The sequence below is a fragment of the Paramormyrops kingsleyae genome, chromosome 4 (genome assembly GCF_048594095.1).
Source record: "Paramormyrops kingsleyae isolate MSU_618 chromosome 4, PKINGS_0.4, whole genome shotgun sequence".
NCBI lineage: Eukaryota > Metazoa > Chordata > Actinopteri > Osteoglossiformes > Mormyridae > Paramormyrops > Paramormyrops kingsleyae.
In genome coordinates, this window is record NC_132800.1 from 43,776,585 (window position 1) to 43,790,057 (window position 13,473).

The 13,473-nt window shown below is 42.8% G+C and overlaps 1 long non-coding RNA gene across 4 annotated transcripts; it reads left to right on the forward strand.

The window, feature by feature from the left end:
* Window positions 1-1,533: 1,533 nt before the first annotated feature.
* LOC111836762 (uncharacterized) lies at window positions 1,534-13,080 on the forward strand. Of its 4 annotated transcripts, XR_011990099.1 has the most exons (5): window positions 1,536-2,441; window positions 2,762-2,966; window positions 7,246-7,416; window positions 8,510-8,728; window positions 12,327-13,080. It is a non-coding gene; the product is annotated as an uncharacterized lncRNA (long non-coding RNA). The 4 variants fall into 4 exon arrangements; XR_011990098.1 differs by having other exon boundaries at window positions 1,534-2,441; window positions 7,246-8,728; XR_002836490.2 differs by lacking the exons at window positions 7,246-7,416; window positions 8,510-8,728 and having other exon boundaries at window positions 1,537-2,441.
* The last annotated feature ends 393 nt before the right edge of the window (window positions 13,081-13,473 follow it).

Here is a 13,473-nt window from a genome sequence, read left to right on the forward strand (position 1 = left end):
GGTCTAGAGCGTCCGCACAGGTCGGCCATCTTACCACAGGCTGGCTTTCTGGCGGGATCATTCGAACGTCAGGTAAACAGAGGTAAGGTAAGTGACCTGCACAAACGTTAATACTCTTATCTCGCTGAAATCTTGATGGATTTACAAACTGTGTGTTTTCTTACAAACATTATTAACGTGGTTATAGTTCTGGATGCTTGAACATGTTGAAATCGCAGCTTTTCTCCTCGAAAAAAAAAACTGACTTAATCGTGCAGTTTAGTTGTGTATCACGCCTAGCTAGGCTACTAGCGATCCAGTAATTTGGGGCGAGGCAGAATTACGCTTTCTTTTCAATATAATACACACATTATAAACATGATTTAACTGAATTTACACATGATTTACTGTCTGGTTGGTTTGTTAAAACGTCTTGCATTATGATTTCTACAGGAAATTGCTGACAAGATGCCAGACTTTTGTGCCGCCTATGTCTGCTGTAACCGCCGTTGTCTCGAAACGAGAACCCGAGGGATCACCTTTCACCTGTAGGATGTTACAATATTATGAATTATTTTTAGGATAATCGTTAGCTACTTAGTGGAAGTATGTACATATTACATAATAGTATTGCTAGATTGTTGTTGACACAAGGTTTAGAATATTTTGTTTAACGTACACCCATTTTAAAATCACATTCCCTCTCTCTGTCTCTCTCTCTCACTTTCTCACAAACACACATACAGACACAGGGAGAGAATGTTAACTTTTATCTATTATTTTGTCCGAATGCACCAGAATGCTCCGTTTGTATGTGAAAATGACACATTCACCAGCCGCCACTGATCATGAGTTATAGTAATGCTAACCCACTCTTATCAGGCCCAGCTGGATGAGGACCAGAACCAGCACCACTGGGACACCTTTGTTACTATGCTAAATTTTTAATGAAAATGTAAAAAAAAAAAAAAAAAAATCCATCAAATGTCTCTAACACCTCTGTCTAAACATTGATTTTAATAAATCTTCAAAAATCTTTGAAAAGTGCCTTTATAATGTCTAAACAAACTGTTTACTACCATTTTATGTGTAAAAATATTTTTATTAACAATTTGGAAATATGGACTTTAGTTCTTTGTGCTGTGTTATAGTCATCACTGTACAGGGTGGGGATTTTAACATGCAGCGTTTCTTGATGTATATTTGTTAAGGGAAATCTTGTAGGCTTAGTCTACCTATTCTAGAACATTATTCTATTTTTTAGAACATAAGATAATTATTCAAAAGTATTCAGTGTCATAACTACATATTTGACGTTTATAAAATCAAACCGTTTGAAAATCGGTTAAAAATTGAGCACGTTATGGCTATTTAAAAATTACATGTTTTACTATCAACACCATATTTTGGGTGAGCGAGCAGCCTGTGGTAAGATGGCCGCCATATGCGGACGTTCGACTCCGTTGGCCAGCAACGCAGACGAGACATCTAGTCATTCTATAGATATCTATGTGCCCGTCACCTGCCGGCTGCTTTCTCGAGCGTGGAGTTTTACAGGAACTGGAGTTTAGTAGGAAGTGGAGTTTTACAGGACGTCCCTCCTTAAAATGATTAGGAGTGGAGTTTTACAGGTTGTCCGTTCTCCAAATAAATACACAACCTCATCTCGATAAAATGGAATGTCGCAAATATTTTATTTCATATTTTGGACAAGAAAACAGTGGACTTATTAAAGTAAAAACATATGTATTTCTACAAAATATACAAATTAACCTCTTAGTGTAGTGTTTACGGAGGAAATAGCCGGAAATGGAGCAATGTGGAGATCATAATTTAAGTCAAGTTCTTTAGAGCTTCACAGTTAAAAACATGTTTGCTCGTAATTTTTTTTTTTTATTGTGTGTTCAATCGCATTGAGACGTGATACCATGAATGCACTAATCAAATATAGCATGATATTTAACATGTTTGAGTTTTAAAAGAGTATCGTACTATGCTCTCATTGTAAACAATTGCCGATTCCTCGTGTCATTTCATGTAAAATTACACACTAACCATAATTTGACACGGTATATTTTTTCGATTCTTTGTTCGATCCGCGCTTCAGTAGTATATTTCGACAAGGTAGTAAACATCGTCAGAAGTGCCTGTATTCCAGGCACTTAATTCTTTGCATAATTATTACAAAAACATTATTAGTAATAAAAGTTTATTTAATAGCCTCTATAGTAATTATAGTGCTGCAATGGTAATATTGCTTTTTTATACTCTTGCTGACTATTGGAAAAAAATCTTTCAGATGCACCGATCTATCTGTGAGGCTGGTTCCTATCCAGCTCTAGAAGAATGCCATGTTTGTTGTAAGGGACTTTTTCATTACCCGCTGTGTCCTACCTTTAAACCCAGCAAAAAGACAGGCCCATATATGAATCTTCATGTAAAAAGGGCATTTCATTTTAAAGGTAAGTTGACTGTGCAGCTGTGTAAAAGCATGTAAAAGTTTAATGGATACACACATTTCTTTAGGAATATTTCGATAAATATTATAACAAGTGTTTAAAATCAGAAGCATATTGAATTAAAACATAAGCTAATTACCTATTGATGCATTTCTCAAAATATTATTTCATAATTTATTATTATATTTATATTATAAAATATATAATATATATTTGCTAATATGTTATTTTGCAGAAAAAAATATATTCTAAGGTGCAGATTACCATGCAGGTCAAATTAATAGTAAAAACTTGTTAACCATAGCTCCTCATTTCTCTCTCAGACATGGCTTTAGATTTGCCTTTTGGACTGTTGAGGCAACTGGCCTCCTTCAGCGCAAGTTGTAGCCTGTACACAGGGTATCCAGTACATCTAAAATAAGTCATAGCACCCCAAAACATGAGGTGGTGCTCAGTGAGCGTAGTTCAAACAACAAAAAGCCTGTGGACCTTATAATCAAGGAACAAGTGGCAAAAGAACAATTGAATGTAAGATATTATTCCTTTAATGTTTTCAATAGTTATAAGTAAGAACTAACACAGGCAAATTATGCATTTATTAGCCATGATACACATTAAAGTAACATAAATGTGTTTTTGTTGTACCAAGAAATCCCACTGTTTGCAACCCTCAGCAGCTATTAGTTGTAGTACAAAATGAAAGAACATGTTTTTCATACTATAAGTACTGAATGGTTAGTTAAGGAAAGGAGAGAGTAGATTACAATCAGCAATTTGAAAATTATAGAGCGCATTATTATATTATGTGGTGCATGACTGATTAGGCCGACACCTTATCATGGTGGAGGGGTTTGCGTGTTCCAATGATCCCAGGAGCTAAGTTGCCCGGGGCTTTATGCCCCTGTTAGGGTCACCCAAGGCAAACAGGTCCTGGCTGAGGAACCAGATGAAGTGCGGCTCACAAGACCCCCTCCAATGGGCTCACCAGCTGTAGGAGGGGCCATAGGGGTCGGGTGCAGTCTGAGTTGGGCAGTGGCTAGCTCTAGGGACATGGAATGTCACCTCTCTGGTGGGGAAGGAGCCTGAGTTGGTGCGCGAGGCTGTGAAGTTCCGATTAGATGTGGTCGGGCTCACCTCGATGCATGGCCTGGGCTCTGGAACCAGTCTCCTCAAAGGGGGTTGGACCCTCTTCCACTCTGGAGTTGCTCATGGGGAGAGGCACCGAGCTGGGGTGGGCATACTTATTGCCCCTTGGCTGGGCGCCTGTACATTGGGGTTTACCGCGGTGGACAATAGGGTAGCCTCCCTTCGCCTTCGAGTGGGGGGACGGGTCCTGACTGTTTTTTGCGCTTATGCGCCAAACGGCAGTTCAGAATACCCACCCTTTTTGGAGTCCTTGGAAGGGGCTCCTCAGGGGACTCTCTTGTTCTGCTGGGGGACTTCAATGCTCACGTGGGCAATGACAGTGAGATCTGGTGGGGCGTGATTGGGGGGGAACGCCCCCCCTTATCGGAACCTGAGTGGTGTTTTGTTATTGGAATTCTGTGCTCGTCACGGATTGTCCATAATGAACACCATGTTCAAGCATAAGGGTGTCCATATGTGCATTTAGCACCAGGACACCCTAGGCTGCAGTTCGATGATCGACTTTGTGGTCGTGTCATCGGACTTGCGGCCGCATGTATTGGACACTCGGGTGAGGAGAGGGGTGGAGCTGTCAACCGATCACCACCTGGTGGTGGGTTGGCTCCGCTGGTGGGGGAGGAAGCCGGTCAGACCTGGAAGACCCAAGCGTATAGCGGGTCTGCTGGGAACGTCTGGTGGAATCCCCTGTCAGGGGGAGTTTCAACTCCTACCTCCGGCAGAACTTCGCCCATGTCCCGGGGGAGGCGGGGGACATTGAGTCCGAATGGGCCAACTATCAATGTAACAATGTTACTGTATAAAATGCTTACAATTTCTTGTCATATAAACCAAAGAACATTGCACTATAGCATTACTAGGCTATACAAAGTTGATCAAACACCCACTGAATAGAAAAAGGTCAGTGCTAGACATACATAGCTGTGGAGCAGCAGCAGGCCTTGCTGGAGTGGAAATGCCAGCATTGTCTACATTACCACTCTGTGCACTTGGATCCACCGAATGTTTACACTGCAGGTGTCTAAACATAGAAGAGGTGGTGTTGTAATATTTTAACACTACATTGCACTCTCTACACTTCACGTCATCCATGAATATTAAATCAAAGTAATCCCAGGCCCTAGACCTACTGTAGGTCTCTTTACACCTTTTCCCTCCATTGATCCCTTTAGTGCCCGAAGAGCAAAGTCCAAATCAAAAATATATAATGTTAGGAAGGCTAACTTCAATTGTATGAGATTAAAACTAGAAAATGTGAACTGGATGGAGTTAAATAACAAAACTGTTGAAGAGGCATGGGAATTTTTTAAAAGCACATTATTGCAAGTGCAAGAGGACTTCATACCTGTTTCCAGCAAGAATAAATGTAGGAAATTGCAACCTAGGTGGTTTACTAGGGAAATAAAGTATAAAGTAAGGAGGAAAAGGGCTTTGTTCCAGAAATGGAAAATAACTGATGATGACAGAATAAAGCAAGAGTATCTAAATCTACAGGCTGAATTAAAAAATGACATTAGACGAGCTAAAAGGAATGTCGAAAGGAAGATCGCATTGGAGGCTAGGGATGACGTTAAAAGTTTCTTCCAGTATTTTAACTCTAAAAGAGCTCTAAAAGCTGAAATTACTAATCTGCAGGATGGTAAGGGTCTTATAGTTGAAAACGACCTTGATATAGTAAATGAGTTCAATGATAGTTTTGCACGGGTATTCACTGTTGAGGACACTAGTAACTTACCAGTTCTTATTACTAATCCAACATCGTCTATAACTAATATATATATAACTGAAGCTGATGTTTTGCAAAGCCTAGCTAAACTCAAAATAAATAAATCACAGGGCCCTGATGGCATCTTACCTATAGTGTTAAAAGAGATGAGGGATATTATTTGCCGACCCTTAACTTTACTGTTTCAAAAATCCTTATCTGAAGGTGTGGTACCTTCTGATTGGAAGCATGCCAACATAATGCCCATTTTCAAAAAAGGGGATAGAAGTAATTTGTCAAACTATAGGCCAATCAGTCTAACTTGTATAACTGGTAAAGTTATGGAGGCTATAATCAAAGAGAAAATGGTAGATTACCTGGATTAACCTGGTAGGTTAACATTTTGAGGGATAGCCAGCATGGATTTTGGAGAGGTAGATCCTGTTTAACAAATCTGTTGGAGTTTTTTGAGGAAGCTACTCAGGAAGTTGATGATAAGAAGGCCTATGATGTCATCTACTTAGATTTCCAAAAGGCTTTTGATGTTGTCCCCCACAAGAGGCTCTCACTTAAACTCAAAGCGACAGGTATTTTAGGAACTGTAGCGACCTGGATTGATAACTGGTTAACGGATAGGAAGCAGCGAGTAGTTATAAGAGGCTCAATGTCACAGTGGGCCTGTGTTCATAGTGGGGTACCGCAGGGTTACATTTTAGGACCACTATTGTTCCTAATTTACATAAATGATATAGACACCAATATATACAGTAAACTGGTGAAATTTGCAGATGACACCAAGGTGGGTGGTGTAGCAGATACTGAACTAGCGGCTCAGCAGCTACAGCGGGATCTTAATTTAATTAGTGACTGGGCCGACACATGGCAGATGAAATTTAACATAGACAAATGTAAGGTACTCCATGTAGGGAGCAGAAATATAAAGTACAGGTATTTTATGGGACCTACTGAAATAAAGGTAGCTGATTATGAGAAAGACCTTGGTGTGTATGTTGATGCTTCCATGTCTCATTCTCGCCAGTGCGGGGAAGCAATAAAAAAGGCCAATAGGATGTTGGGGTATATCTCCAGGTGTGTGGAGTTTAAGTCAAGGGAGGTAATGCTAAGATTATACAATTCCTTGGTGAGACCTCACCTAGAATATTGTGTGCAGGTTTGGTCACCATATCTTAAAAAGGACATTGCGGCCTTAGAATAGGTGCAGCGTAGGGCCACAAGAATGATTCCTGGTCTTAGAGGAATGTAATACGAGCAAAGGTTATTTGAGCTAAATCTGTTCAGCCTCAAGCAAAGGAGACTGAGGGGGGACATGATCCAGGTCTATAAGATTCTAACAGGTTTGGATGCTGTTCAACCGAATAGTTACTTCAGCATTAGTTCACATACAAGAACTCGTGGCCATAGGTGGAAATTAGCAGGAGAACATTTCAAACTGGATTTAAGGAAGCACTTCTTTACACAGCGTGTAGTCAGAGTATGGAATAGTCTTCCTGATAACGTAGTGCAAGCTGAATCCTTGGGTTCCTTTAAATCAGAGCTAGATAAGATTTTAACAACTCTGAGCTATTAGTTGGTTCTCTCCAAGCAAGCTCGATGGGCCGAATGGCCTCATCTCGTTTGTATAGTTCTTATGTTCTTATGTTCTTATTACTATCTAAATGTAACCTACCTCTATCTCAATATGTGCCTGTAGCTATCTATCTTTGTCTGTGTTAGCAATGTTAATATATACATGTAATCTATGTGTCTATGCATACTCTAGCTGTTTGATTTATGTTTCTAACTGAATCTAAGAAAAACCTTGATATTACACCTACTATAAATTATATGTCCCTCATTATTTACTTAACCATAAATCACACTAACTGCTAACCTGTGTAAGGCCGCAGGTTGCAGGCCCCGTCGGTCTGAGCTCTGGCAAGCCTGTAATGTTCCACCCAGTTCCTCTAGCAAGGTCCAAGACTGGACCCAAATCACCTGATCACCACATCAAAAGGGACACCTCACCCCCACCAGGCAGCCAGAACCCTGCAGCCAAATTCCAGTGACCAGATCTGGCTGCGTCAAGACACAGATGCATCCTACACCCGCTAACTCACACCAACACAGGAGGTATTACCCCAGACTAACATCAGGGACACATACACCCATGTTTGGTCTAGTTTGAATGGTCACAGTACGACAGGCACAATACTCTCAACCTTAACGCAGTATGTTTTCCCATAAGAGAAATATAGAAAGTAAGAATAAGCCCACCAAAGTGGAGGATCTTATCACCTGGTAGAACAAAGGAACTCCTAAAGCAATTTGATTGGCTGAGGGTCTGAGAATTGATAAAATCAACAGTTCTCCAGGACACACACACAAGATCAAAGCAGACCCTAAATAATCAGTCACAATATTTGGTACATTCTGTCACTTGGTTTGGAATACTTAAGGAAGAGCTCCAGAGTAGCAAAGGGAGACACTCTGTAATCAGAGCTCCCACATAGTGCTGCATGAATCTACATTTGTAATCAGATATTTTCTGCAGTTACTATGTGTCCACTCAGCTGAGTTATGAAATTGTTGTATTGTTTTGATTGGATGATATAGTTTAGGACTTGTGGCCACATGTTAAAATTACCTTAATGTTATAGTTAGTTAAATTGATGTGTTATATACAGTAAAACTGGTCTAAGTCGCCGTCTTGTAACTCGTCAATGTGCACAAGTCGACGCTCAAGCAAAAGTCCCGATTTTTCCTAATGATGTTTCCTTTAAAATTCCTTGTGTAAATCACCGCTTGTAAGTCGTCAAATTCCCTTAGTCGTCACCTAAATCCCGAAGAACACAAATGAATGGATTTTCCTACCTGTAAGTCGACACCCCAATCGCTGCATTCCCGCCGCCTGCTTGTCACCACGGCGATGTAGAAACGGGGAATCCCCACCTATCGCACTAGTCGCTCCCTGGTCTTAAGTCTCGCGTGTATAGTGCGGTGTAGTAGAGGTATGGTGTTATATTTACTAGTCGGCAAAACGGCGAGATAGACATAAGCCGCCGAAGTGTCGACTTAGGTGTATCTCGTCAATTCTTTAAGTCGTCACTTTTAAGCTGGTCCCGGAGTGTCGACTTAGACCGGTTTTACTGTATTAATTATGAATAAACTGTGTTTTGATTACTTCTTGGCTGTCTGACTTTGTTAACCTCTGCATGTTTCTCAGAGATTGGGGTTATTCTAACACTCTCTTGCAACCTCTGACTGGACTCCGTTTCTCCGAGACCCGATGCGACTGCCTAAGTTGAGTTACGGTGAATACCGGCTCAACCACTGAGGTGTGCACACGCTGGGTTACGGCAAAGTCCGGCCCAGCCTCTGAGGCGCGCACACGCTGAGTTACGGTAAAAGACCGGCTCAGCCTCTGAGGCACTCACACGCTGAGGTATGGCAAACACCGGCTTAACCTTTGTGGCCCTCACTAGCTCAGATTTGGCCAGTGTCAGCTGAGACTCTGTGGTGTTATGGGTCGCCAGGTCCTGACGGTTATCTAGGCTGGTACTGTATTACATTGTAGTGATTTCCCAACTTCTAAACCCAGTCCTACATAGCAGATCCACGAACCGCCCCATCGGCCAAGGCGAATCCGGTGTGCTCCACCATCCGGGATTAGTGGGAGTTCAGCAATAGAAGGCACTGCCCAGAAGTAATCTAAATAACAGAAATGTCATGACTAAAATTGCCATAAAGATCTTTAATTAAATTGGAGTCAGATATGATTCGGTCTTTACCTAAACCCACACGCATTCCAAACCTTCGGCTGTCCAATTGGATTCCACCATTGGGCCAGTGGACGGTTCCCCCACACCTGTTGCACTAATACAATTGCATTTCAACTAATAATAATCGCCAAACTACTCACTCAAATCAACAACCCCACAAATACCCAACACGCAAGGATTTTTTCCAGGGTTTTTTTAATAGGTTTTTTCTCTCGCCGTGAACAATGACACGGCGGTCACGTGACTGATGTTTCTAAACATTTCACAAACTCCGTATCGAGACGGGAAGTTTCGGACGTCTTCGGAACGGATCGATCCTGGGTGCCGAAATTGCCATCTCTGCTTTCTACCTCCTGCACCAGTTCAGGCTCCTTTCCCACAAGAGAGGTTACATTCCATGTTTCAGTAACCGAAGATTGGTCCGTCAGGACCCTTGCCTTTGAGTGCCACCTGATCCACATAACACCTGACCCCCATGGCCCCCCCCTACTGGTGGTGGGCCCACAGGAGGGCAGACCAACTGCAGGTCAGGCGAGTGAGAGCTCTACAGAGACACTGATGTCCTTAGAAGCCAGGTCCCCCTTTGCTGGCAGGCTGAGCATAAAATGCTGTTTATTCCCACCTATGACAGGAACCATGTAAAGTAATGACAGCAACAGGCCAAAAATACTGGAGACCAGAACAGGGGAAAAATACGATGGTACAAGCAAACTTAATCCATGAGTCCATTGATTTTGCAGGACAGATTTAGTCTCTGCCGCGCCTCCACCTCCCGTCTCTCCTGTGAGCCTCTTCTCCCTCGCGTCACGCTGACCTTTCACCCTTCTCCGTCCATTCCAAAGATGGAGAACATAAACACACACACACACACATATATATATATACAATAAATAAACTCAATAAAAACACGCCTATGAGCTTATGCCCAAAGGTCAGTGTAATTTCTTTAATTCTGCATCTGTTTTCACCACAAGGTGCCCTGCAGGGCTGCTGCCTCACCACAAGGTGAACATTTCAGCATGTGCCAATATTCATTTACACATTAGCTACACACTACAGCTGCAGGATACAAAACAGACCAGTCTCTGTACCCAGACTTTATGATTAAATAGACCATGTTTGTGGTATAAAAAGATTAAGCCTTGATATTGTATAGCTTTGGTGACTAATGAACAATGTAGCCCCACCTCAAGGTAACAGCCAATTAGGATTTTAAAATTAGATATATAGTGGGTGCTTAAGTACTACAAATGAAATTGGAAAACTCTGGATGCAAAATAATAATGTTTTGAAGCGGGGGGGGGGGGGGCGGAACCTGTTTGCAGAGTCACATGACCTTGTCTGCTGGTCCTGTGAGCTCGAGGTCTGAACACACCTTCATCTCTCATACAGGCTTTATACAGTAATGAGACCTGAGCCAATCGCTGTGCCTCTGGGCTCTTTGGTCACTGTGTACAGCGACCAGCTGGGTCTGCTAATCTGCCTGAAAGCAGCTCGTTTGAAACAGCATTACAAACTGGAACAATAAGGAGTTTAGGACCATGGGAGCGTGAGAACAGGGGGTTCAGCTCAATCTGGTTTTAGTCCAGGTGACAGATATATACTGATATACACTCACCTAAAGGATTATTAGGAACACCATACTAATACGGTGTTTGACCCCCTTTCGCCTTCAGAACTGCCTTAATTCTACGTGGCATTGATTCAACAAGGTGCTGAAAGCATTCTTTAGAAATGTTGGCCCATATTGATAGGATAGCATCTTGCAGTTGATGGAGATTTGTGGGATGCACATCCAGGGCACGAAGCTCCCGTTCCACCACATCCCAAAGATGCTCTATTGGGTTGAGATCTGGTGACTGTGGGAGCCATTTTAGTACAGTGAACTCATTGTCATGTTCAAGAAACCAATTTGAAATGATTCGAGCTTTGTGACATGGTGCATTATCCTGCTGGAAGTAGCCATCAGAGGATGGGTACGTGGTGGTCATAAAGGGATGGACATGGTCAGAAACAATGCTCAGGTAGGCCGTGGCATTTAAACGATGCCCAATTGGCACTAAGGGGACTAAAGTGTGCCAAGAAAACATCCCCCACACCATTACACCACCACCACCAGCCTGCACAGTGGTAACAAGGCATGATGGATCCATGCTCTCATTCTGTTTACGCCAAATTCTGACTCATGAATGTCTCAACAGAAATTTGAATGTCTCAACAGAAATCGAGACTCATCAGACCAGGCAACATTTTTCCAGTCTTCAACTGTCCAATTTTGGTGAGCTCGTGCAAATTGTAGCCTCTTTTTCCTATTTGTAGTGGAGATGAGTGGTACCCGGTGGGGTCTTCTGCTGTTGTAGCCTATCCGCCTCAAGGTTGTGCGTGTTGTGGCTTCACAAATGCTTTGCTGCATACCTCGGTTGTAACGAGTGGTTATTTCACTCAAAGTTGCTCTTCTATCAGCTTGAATCAGTCGGCCCATTCTCCTCTGACCTCTAGCATCAACAAGGCATTTTCGCCCACAGGACTGCCGCATACTGGATGTTTTTCCCTTTGCACACCATTCTTTGTAAACCCTAGAAATGGTTGTGCGTGAAAATCCCAGTAACTGAGCAGATTGTGAAATACTCAGGCCGGCCCGTCTGGCACCAACAACCATGCCACGCTCAAAATTGCTTAAATCACCTTTCTTTCCCATTCTGACATTCAGTTTGGAGTTCAGGAGATTGTCTTGACCAGGACCACACCCCTAAATGCATTGAAGCAACTGCCATGTGATTGGTTGATTAGATAATTGCATTAATGAGAAATTGAATAGGTGTTCCTAATAATCCTTTAGGTGAGTGTATACTGACATCTTGGTTCTCCACCCTGAGAATCGTGGGTAAAGTATGAAGCTGTAATGTCTGCAAATGTAACTCGATCAAACTTCATAGCATTCAAACATTGCATTTTATTAAGATTGTTCCCTATACAGAAGCCACCAATGATGAAATCTGCAGCATGCTATGGGGTGGCTCGGTCCTGTCATGCAGGCTGTTGGAAGACCTGGTGCAGAAGTAGTCTCCAACAGAGGGTGCACGACCTGGATCTGATACGAGTCAAGAACCAACCAATCTGTAATCACACACACAGGCAGAGCAAGAGGCTGGAATATAACAGGACACACATGCAGCCAGAACCTCCCACAGCGTCCAAACTGTCACCAACACTGATGTAACCAAACCCTCCAGCACATGAGCCTCTCCTCCCCCCCCACAGACATCTACCCACCCTCCATATTTCACATCCCAGCTGATGTGGGGCCTGACAAGGAGCTGACTGATTGGCTGAAGGTGCTGGGTGTGGATGCAGACACCATAGAGAAGGCAAGTATGCTAGAGCGGCCTGCTGGGATGCAGCCTGGGCGTGAGGCAGCGTGGGAAGCCTTCTGGAGAACCAGGAGCGCTACTCGCACCATGGGCCAGCGTGCAGCAGGTGGTGCAATGATTAGTGCACTGGATCTACAGTCAGGAGGATAAGGTTCATGCTCAAAAGGTCAGGCCTCTATCCACTGACAGACTGTAAGTCCACTGTGGTGTCTGTAGCATTTTTTGTTTATTCTGTATGGTTGATGCTCTCTGCTACCTAGTGGGGAGAGGGCTCCTTAGACAGCACCACCTAGTGGACAGACCAATGCAATTCTACCCTGGATGAACGACATGTGCCTTCTTTGTATTAACTGTTTGTCTCTGCAGTTTCCTTTCAGCTCTGTTTCAAGTCATAATACTGTTTACACATTACTGTTTATGACTCCATGCCCCCCCCCCCCCCCCCCCGAGAAAGGCTTTGGATTAAAGCTAAGTAAATAAGTAAATATCCCTTCGCCTCCCGAATGTGAAACAGCAGCCCAAAGCACATGACCATCGGGGAGAGATGAGTTTGCACACAGACTCGCTGACATTGGCAATGTTGTTAATGTGTTTCTGAAATGCAGGTTAAATGTTGCTGGAATGTCCAGCATCTTTCTGCACCACTTTTGCTGATGTGTGATGTTTCTTTGTTCCTCTTTGAACATTTTTACTCACAGCATCATAATGTGTGAAAACCACATGGGCACACAAAGCTTAAACTAGAAGCCCAGTATATATTATATGAGAAAAGCCTCCCTGTCTATGTTTTGCTTGGATGTTTATTTCTTAAAGGTCCAAAAACAGCAGCTTCTCAAGCCAGATGCAGGGGTTGCACTGACCTCAGTGGTGCATTAGAACTGCAGCTTTTCACAGAATGCGACATGGGAATCTGGGCCTGGAGCCTTATATCTATTTTGAATCTTTTTTTTTTTTCCCCTGTCGTGTCCGGCAGTTTAGCAAGCAGGATGTTAGTCTGGGTGCCTTATTGTGCCAACAATTTTATTTTGCCAAGTGGA